Raw genomic sequence first — 9,548 nt, forward strand, 5'->3', positions numbered from 1 at the left:
TATGCACCAGGTCCATTGGTGCTTTCGATTTGGATTCGTTCGGAAAAGGAGTACGTGGTGCCTTACCTTTCAAGCAGCACACAAATTTTCCATCCAAACCGCAGTCGTGAATCGTCAGACCGTCCGTCATTTAGCACATGGAATGGAGTAAAGCGAAATGGAACGATGCGAAACGGAACGCTGAATTAAAATAAAACGGCAAATAAGGCTATCAGAAACTCGCAACATTGTCTCACCCCTAGAGCGCAACTTTATTATTTTAGAATCAGCGCCATCTAGTGTGAAAATTCTGTAATACACTACAGGGCTGGTAGTGGTTTATGTAATATAAAAGTAGTGACTTTAGTAACTAAAATAACGAAAATGGTGATACGAGATGAACTAGCCTACGGCTAAAAATCTCTATAATTAAGTTTAAAAAAAACAAAAAGGTGATCAAATATGCACTTTTAAACAATAATAAAGTGACTAATAGTGACATTTATTGATCGAAAAAAATGGTTCCAATCTTTTGTTGACCCACTTCGAGAAATTTTATAAACTCTCAGTCACAACCTATCATGAGCATTTTTCATGCTCCTTTAAAAATAAACAAATAATGGTTTAAATATCCCATAAGTTTGATTTGTTTTCCGTGCTGAGCACCAATGCTACCGACGCAAGGGAGGTAGCTCCCACACCTGGACCCTACATATCGACCCATCAACTCATCAACCGGGGACCAACAGCTTTACTTCCGTTCCGAACATCCCGGCGGCGCCGACTGGGATTGAACCCAGGCCTGCTGGAGTAAACACGCTTCCACTATGTCGCACCACAGAAATACGTATGGGTATGTCACAATAGAAGCACGCCACAGTGGAAATCCCGAGCCATAGTTCAAACATTTATCCCAAATGAAGCACATATAAGATTAGTTACAATACCATGTACAAAAATGTTGTTTAACATTGTTCCCTGAGTAATACTTCAATGAAAACAACAATGAAAGATCCTTTAAATTTGTCGAACTCTTAACGGAATTCCTTTATGAAGAGCTTTGAGTGGGTTGGTTTATTTCCTTTAAATTCCGTTATAATTCCGGAGAACTTTGAGATTTGGGCGTAATTGCTTTTGTAAACAAACACGTCAATCGCCGATTTCTCGTAAATTGATACTCAATCTCGCGAACAAACCATACCAAATGATAGAGGAATCATTTATCTACCTATTTGTGCTGTTATTTTTTTTATTAGGCCTTAATTGGCGAGAAATCGGCGATTGTCGTGTTTGTTTACAAAAGCAATTACGCTTTATTCTCAAAGTTCTCCGGAATTGCTTCTTTTTGACAGATACGCGTATTTCGTCTACTACTTGCAGACTTCATCAGTGCCAAGTACTCAGTGGCACTGTCAAAAGATAAGCAATTATAACGGAATTTAAAGGAAATAAACCAACCCACTCAAACAATGAAAGCTTGTCACGCAAATAAAAGGAGCACGGTGGGGCACTTTCTGAAATATTTCCTTGCAAACGCAAATAAATCTATCTGTATGAAAATAATTAAAATAAGTGATTTGCGGCAAAACCCGCCAGTATCACACCCAACGTCAGTGCCTGTACGTAAGCGTACCACGACGCGGCTCTCAATAAAAGGAGTAACAAGTGTGATACTATCACTGCCAGACTAGATCTTTGGTTCTCTCATGCAGTGGTTCATCAGAGAGGGTAAGTTTAGCAATCTCCATCGCCTGCCCATGGCGCTATTCTATCGCGGCATGAGCCAGCAACGCTGGTCATAAGCCTACCGTCTCCAACACTCCACTATAAAGGCCGCCCACCAACAGCAAGGTGCAAAAACTAGCCAAGGGGAGGGGTTTTCGAAACATCACATAATTTGTGATGAAATTGTCTATGCTATTTCGAGATCACAGGCAACGGAAAAATAGAAATTGTATTATCTGATGGTCTTGACTAACTTTGAAAATAACAGGCTTGAATGTCTAAATCACGGAGTCTTCTCGTCGGACTTCACGATTTTTAATTAACCAAATCAAGCTGTTATTTGAGGTGAGTTTTTAAAGACAAATTCTGTATTGGTCGCAAAAAAGTGAATTGTGTATCGCATAACTGCCGTTTGGCATAAACGAGAAAAAAATGTATAGTCTCTATCGAACATCACTGATTTTTTATCATTCTTATCGGTTCTCAAAAAAAAATAAAGAAGAGCATATGTTCAAAAGAAGACAAAACGATAATTTCCCCTTCTTTTCATAATTTATTCCAAACGGCCATTATGCCAAACGAGGTACTCCCACGGAAAGTAGTGAATCACTTCAGAAAACACATAATAATAAAGTTCAATTTATACAAACCTTGCCAACTTCAAGTTCACTAACGCTGGCCGAAGTCGTGGTGAATGATTTTCCTCGATCATTGCTTGAAACTGGGTATTGCTCTGTCTGCAGCATTATGTCCTCTACTTGAATTTCCATTTTGATTTCAATATTTTCTTCTTGTGGCAAGGAATCAGTTTGAATTTCTTTTGCCACGCTGGATAAATTCTCACCTTGGAGTAGTGATTTTTTTTCTGTATCGAATTGAGAATCTATGTGCTTTGCTAGATGCTGAGAACAATTGAGCTGAAATAGATAAAAAAAAATATATATATATATATATATATTAGAATATAATTATTAGAAAACATAAGATTAAAAACATAACAAATAGATTTGAAATTTTCTTTAAGATTCCAGGAATAAGATAAACGTTCCAGTTGATACGCTCTTCTAACTGAAAAACACGTAAAGGGAAGTAAACCTGAGAACTACCCATTAATTATTCAGAATTCAAGAATCTGGCTTATTGAAGAATTATCATGAGAATTTCATTCGAAGTTTGAGAAGAATGTAATACTAATTCTACGATTATTCTGAGAAAAAAAAAACTATTGCGATTGTGAGGAGAAATTCAAGGCATTGGTAACAAAATTACTATCACTCCTAAACAACAAACATAGGGGGTTGGGCAGGAAAGGTTTAATTCAGACAATTCCAGCAGGTTAACTAAAATAGATACATTACAAATTATCATTAAACATCATACAAACCTTATGATTCATTAGCTCATCAGCACTGGGAAACGTCATTCCACAAATCAAGCAAATAGTCATCCGATGAGTTGTTTCGATGTGTCGGGAAACTAAGTGCTGGTCTGCGAAATTTTCTCCACAAATCGAACAGTCAGTAATGACCACTAGATTTGATTTTGTTTCCTGTTCTGTAATTTCCTTTGTGAAAGCAATCTTCTCGGTTTGCTGTTGCTTGCGTTCTTCGGTTTTAGTTATACGACATTGTTGACCTTTCTTCAACACTTCCTTATCTTGATGATGCACTTTGTTATGCAACTTAAAAGTTTTAGAACTTTGGAACTTTCTACCACATAGATCACAGGAAAAATTCCGATTCTTACATTTGACTATATGTAACCGATAAGGCGAGGTTTGATAAAATTTAAGCGGACAATAAGGACAATTGTGTTTCGCACTCCTATGCGTCGTGGCCTGTGTTGTAGAATAAAATCTGTATTAACTATATCAAACTAGAGAAGTAAATTTTGATCAACATACCTTATGATACCCTAGTTTATCGACACTAGCAATAATAGCTCCACAAATATTACATGCACATGGAACATGACATTTTTTAATATGAAAAGATAATAAATCTTCACTGGGAAAATATTTCACACAGTAAGAACACTGTGCACAGGATGATCCACTCGATGGATCTCCTCTGCTATCGGCTGACGGTTGCTTAGAATGCTTCATTCCAACACTGTTTTTGTTATGGTCATCAGTGCCTTTACTATTCGCATCGCGATTTTTCCATTTAAAAGGCTTGTTATCGTTAATTCCATGCACTAGAATCTTATGCACCTCGACACGGGTCGCGTTTTTATACTTTTTACCACACAAATCACATGGATATTTCGTTTGTACACAACTTATCGCATGTATTTTTAACATTGATTTAGAATGAAATTGCTTCAAACAATAGGAACATTGGAGCTTCGATGTAATGTGCCTCGTCAGCTGAATTGAACGAAAAAGAAAGTAGGTATTACAAACAGAAATCAAGAACGTCAATTTTACCAACATACCGCATGATACCTTGCTTTGCGATAGCTAGGCCAAATAATATCACAGATGGGGCACCGATATTGGTGCGCTGATAGCTTTTCAATACATGGCTTCTCTGAACTATCACCTTTAGCTTTCATAGAAGCAACATAGAGCACACTGGATTCCTTGTTGATCATATGACTATCCGTATCATCAGCAAATGATTGACTGTCTCGAGAGCTAACTAGATAATCATTTTCTTCGGGAACAATTGCATTGCTCTGTCCACTTGAACAAATTACTTCTTTAGCATTTGGCTTTTTGTTAAGGCTGGCTTTATCAACTATGATGGATGGATTTACCAGTGATTGTTCTGGGACATTCCTCAAATTGCTCTTATCTTGGCGATTTGTTTTCTGATGCATACTGTTTAAGTTTGAATGTAAACTACGGAAGAGTGAAATTCTCTCCATTAGAAGCCGCTGCTTCTCCTGTTTCTTCTCCAAACGTCGTTTGACACGGCAAGCTCCATTCTGATGGCGACTGACAGAGCATCGATGTTTGAAAATTTTGAGACAAAACTCACAATTCCGGTCAACACATATGGATATATGCATCTTAAGTCGTTTTTCCGTGAGAAAAGTCTTCGAACAACGAGGACATTTGTGCTTCGCTATTTTGTGAATTGCAGCCTGTATTAAACGATAAACACATAGATAAAATTAAAAAAAAAATAGCATTATTTAGTCCACAAACCTTATGATATCGCACCCGCAAAAAACTGGGGAAACTAATTCCACAGATATTACATGTTGTTGGCACATGGCTGTGTTGGATATGACGTTTTAGGGCAACAGCATCACGCACATTTTTTCCACATTGGGGACAATCCTTACCCGAAGGTTTCTCCTTCGCTACTTTTGGGTCACTCCTGTCTTTCAAAGTAAAATTAGGAGAGACAATCTGTTCAGGAACACAATTGCTAACATGTTCCTCAAAATCCAATTTCGAGCGAAATTTTTTCTTGCATATAGCACAATTGTATGGTAGCTCCTCGTGAGTCAACTAATTTACGATAAAAAAAAAAAAAAAAAAAAAACAATATTATAGCAAATTATTTCATACATCGCCATGCTTCGCAATTAGCTTTTGCAGACCAACCTTATGATATAAGACTTTCTGCGCACCATAAATGGTGATTCCACAGATGCTACACTTTATCGGCTTATGATGTTTTCTGAAGTGAGCACCTAAAATTTTACGACTGTTATACTTTTTGTCACAGTGGTCACATTTTATCGCGGATGATCTTCTTGTTGAATTCTCAGTAAGTAGCTGCAAGCTCGTCTCTGCGATGCTCTTCTCAACTACATTACAATCTGTATCCTGAACTGCATTAAAATTAGCAGGTGCTGAGTGCTCAATCACACCAGTATCTGCTGTTTGTTTACCAGAACTAGTAATTGTTTCTGTTGGTTTATTAATTTGCTCCGTGTGAGGTTGATCTTGCTTCTTGTTGTTCAAAGTTCTAGTAACTTGATGAACCAGTCTCATATGTTTAGCAAGATAAAATGGCTTTGAGAATTGTGTACGACATGATTCACATGGATATCTTTTCTTTTTTTCACATAATAATAAGTGTGCGTGATAATCTTCCATATTAAATAATTTCCGACAGTGAGGACATTTATATATCCGTCCGTGTATCGCTTTCTATTTTGGACGAAAAAAGAAGGTACTAGATAGAGAAGTTTGGCGGTGAAACATGATATACATACCTTATGATACTGGACCTTAAAGTGAGAAGAAAATGTATTACCGCAAATATCACACATGAATGGCAGCACAGGTTGCATCAAATCATTATCAGTAGTATCAATAGAAAGCATCTTTGTTTCGGTAACATCGTTCAAATCAACAGGTGAATTCTCATCCAGTCGAGAATTTACACCAACTGCTTCATTTGATTTGTTGCCCTGCTCTCTTCGCGATTGTTCAGCATCAGAAGTTGTTTTTTCAACTACACAAGGAAAGATTACGCGACTGACCCTTCGATCAGCCAATTCCGATGTTACCGTTTGATCCCTAAACTTACAATGGCTCTGGGTATGATCATTCTTAAGCTTTTCAGATCGAAAGTTTTCCCCACACTCAGAACACCGCAGGAAGAACCCATCGTGAACGTCCTGTAATGCGAACCCTTTATTGAACTATGGTATTTGTATTGCAATCCATCACTTACTTGAACGTGCTTCCAGTAGTGACTCTTCAAATACGCACGTTGGTCGTTGCAGAGCTCGCATTGGTGCAACTTGTGTTTTGCTTTTATTTCCTGATAGTGCAGTTCCTTACTTTCATCTGTAATCTTTAGGCAAGGAAAACATTTCGGTGTGGATCGCCTGATCATGTTTGATCTCTTCTTACCTCATGCAGGTCAAGATGATTCCACAGTCCTTCCTTGCTCATGTAATCTTCGTCGCAAATGACGCACCGGAACATCAATCGCACCACACACATCTGCCGATGCAGTTCCAACTCGCCTTCCGGGTATTCCTCAAGACAAACTCCGCATTCGACCAGCATGGCTTGATTACACGGTCGTTTCACTGTATTAAATTTTGTCCTATTGGAAACAGGAGTCACATGAAGAATGCTCTTTTAAGATACACATTTAATATGGTTATTGAACATGAACAATTTGGATAAAATCAATGAAATCAGTCACTTACAGCAGAACATAAAAAAAAAAATATGTTGTATTTTTTACCTGATTATAAACAAAAGCAACTTTTTGATCTTTTCAAAACAATAATGACTCATCCATTTTAAAGCCCTACAGTAAAAGTATGGACGACTGTCACCACAAAACTGAAAAAAGCTGTTCGAGCGAAGCTGTGCATTTTGACGCCCTAATAAATAAATACCATAAACGAATGATAACCCAAATTATTGAACTATTCCACAAATGGTTTGGATGATACCCGGAACACGTCGTTAAGCAAAATAACCATAACAATTTTATTAGGGCGGTTCAGCCTAAGGCTAAAAATCTCTTAAATAAAGAATTAAAAAAAAAAAAAAATTAGGGCGGTTCGATTGGAACAACTTTTGACAGACGTCCATACTTTTACTGTAGGGCTTTACTACTGTTGCATACACTGCAAATAAAATTCACGTAATATTCACCTGAAAAGGTACGTAGATATTTTCCATCGAACTTTTCAGGTGAATATTACGTGTTTTGGAATATTTTTTTTTTTTTCAAATGTATCATATGAAAATCAAGTGATTTTCACGTAAATTTTATCGGACGCACCGATGGACGTCAAATTGGCTCCACTTAAAAGTTACGTGATTTTCTAGTACATGTCACTGGATTTTGCAGTGATGTTTATGTGTATTTATGGTAGATTTCTTTGGTTAATTTCTTTATTAAATGCATCTTCAATAATAATCAGGCCTATTCTGCGCACCACTGTGAGGTGAGGTGACTCGCTGTCACTAATGAAGTCACTTTATGTGAGGTGATTCTTTAGTTGATGTACTCGGAGAGCCACCTCACATGAGGCACAGAATAGGCCTCAATGCATTCTAGTAAAATGTTCTTTTTGACCAAAGGCAAGCCAGAAAAGAACAATATACGTAGATTGCATTATTTCATTATCTATAAATTTTCAACTTTCGACCAATTTGGCGCTAGTATCGATAAATTTTCGGATGAGAATTACCACTTGGCGCTACCAGCACTTAGTGTCTAGAGTAAGTTGTGCAAAGCCAGCGCCATCATGTTATCAAAGAGGGGTTTTAAGTGGGGAAGTCGCCGTTAGTGGCGCTTATGTCGAATAGGAATCTTTACACAAGTTTTTACAGAAATTAAGTTCGAGCCTCAACGTCTGTTCTTTGTGACTACACAGCAAAAAAAAATGTAATATCGATCAATGTAATCCAAGCTGATGTATGAAATAATGATATAATAGCAAAAAGCAGATACAATATAACATCCATGGATGTAATTTTGTTCGCAAAATCGATGTACATCGTTCAACGTTATATTACACAACCGATGGATTGACCTGGTTGCAGCAGTTTGGATGTAATATTCAACAACTTTTTTTCTGTGTATAGTGCAGGAACCCAAAAGTAGGTAAAGCGGGCCAAAGTAGTTTTCATTTACTTCTGTGTAATTCATATTGAATGTTCTATAGCTTGCTACCCAAAAGCACAGAGAACAGACGTTGCGGCTCGAACAAAATTTCTGTAAAAACTTATGTGAAGATTCCTATTCACCTTAAGCGCTACTAAAGGCGACTTCCCCACTTAAAAACCTTAACAACCTGAAGGCGCTGTGTGTGTGTGTCATCCTCTATCCCTCACCCAGCCGGGGGCGTTGGACAAGTAGAACTGCGAATAATTTGATCAAATCTCATGCTCCGTAATGGTGCCCTTTATGTTGTGAAGACTAGTTGAAGTACTTTTGAGGCAAGACAGGTTGTCCTCAACAAGTTAAGGGAACAGGATGCACTAGATGTCCACAACAGGTACAGCAAAACATCACATAGACGCCCTTATTCACACTAACTACTCAGGGGATAGAAGGTCAAGAAGAGCCACCGCCGCCAACTAAAGCTTGAACCGGGTACCTGGGACTCCCACGATATACCCGCGGCAATGGTCAGCAGACGATGCCCTGTGCGTATTTAGTATGTAATATGTTTTATTTGAACACACAAAATGTTTAAAGCCATGCGTCATCTAAACCATAATTTGCATCACCACAAATACACTTGTCAACAATCTTCAACTGGAACGTACTCACCAAATCACTTCACCCGGAGCGCATTCCCGATGCTTCCACGCATATTTTTCTCTCCACTCCAACCACACAACAACCAAATATCACTTTTCTTCACTTTTCTTTTTCAAGACACTCCGTGCACAAAAGCAATGCACATCGCAAAACCCTAACAATAGATCAGTGCCGTGCTCATCACCGCGTAAATAAACAGAAATTAAAATTTTCACTCGCGATGCAACATATTTTTGGTCCGGGAGAAACAATCAAACCACGCAGCGCCAAATCTTCTGATGCTTGCAATTTTGCAAACATGATGAATCATGTTTTCTTTCTTGATTCTAAAACTTCTCGGAAAGCGAGAAAACCACCATTCACACACGTATAACCGTCCGGGAGGCAGAGTGCCAGCGCTAATCCGGCAAATACAGCCGAAAACTATGAAAGAGAATGCACGTACAAAACAGAGAGCAAATTTAGACACAACCGTATCCAAAGGCGTTCGAAACTCGACTCCTTAACAACCTGAAGGCGCTGGCGTTGCACAAATTACACTAGATACTAAGTGCTGGTAGTGCCAAGTGGCAATTTTCAACAGAAAATTTATCGTAACTAGCGTCGAAAGTGGAAAAATTATAGAGGAAATCAGAAGAT

At 38.1% G+C, this 9,548-nt stretch overlaps 1 long non-coding RNA gene across 1 annotated transcript; it reads right to left on the reverse strand.

Annotated features, from left to right (window-relative positions):
* Positions 1-72: 72 nt before the first annotated feature.
* Positions 73-6,612, reverse strand: LOC135705307 (uncharacterized). The gene is made up of 10 exons (XR_010517833.1): positions 6,527-6,612; positions 6,345-6,467; positions 5,881-6,288; positions 5,264-5,815; positions 4,859-5,167; positions 4,141-4,794; positions 3,608-4,072; positions 3,089-3,541; positions 2,355-2,621; positions 73-180 (listed from the first exon to the last, which is right to left on the reverse strand). It is a non-coding gene; the product is annotated as an uncharacterized LOC135705307 (long non-coding RNA).
* Between the last annotated feature and the right edge of the window lie 2,936 nt (positions 6,613-9,548).

The sequence above is a fragment of the Ochlerotatus camptorhynchus genome, unplaced genomic scaffold (assembly GCF_037179485.1).
Source record: "Ochlerotatus camptorhynchus isolate MF236.1 unplaced genomic scaffold, CSIRO-AGI_Acam_v1.1 ptg000265l, whole genome shotgun sequence".
Taxonomy (NCBI): domain Eukaryota; kingdom Metazoa; phylum Arthropoda; class Insecta; order Diptera; family Culicidae; genus Ochlerotatus; species Ochlerotatus camptorhynchus.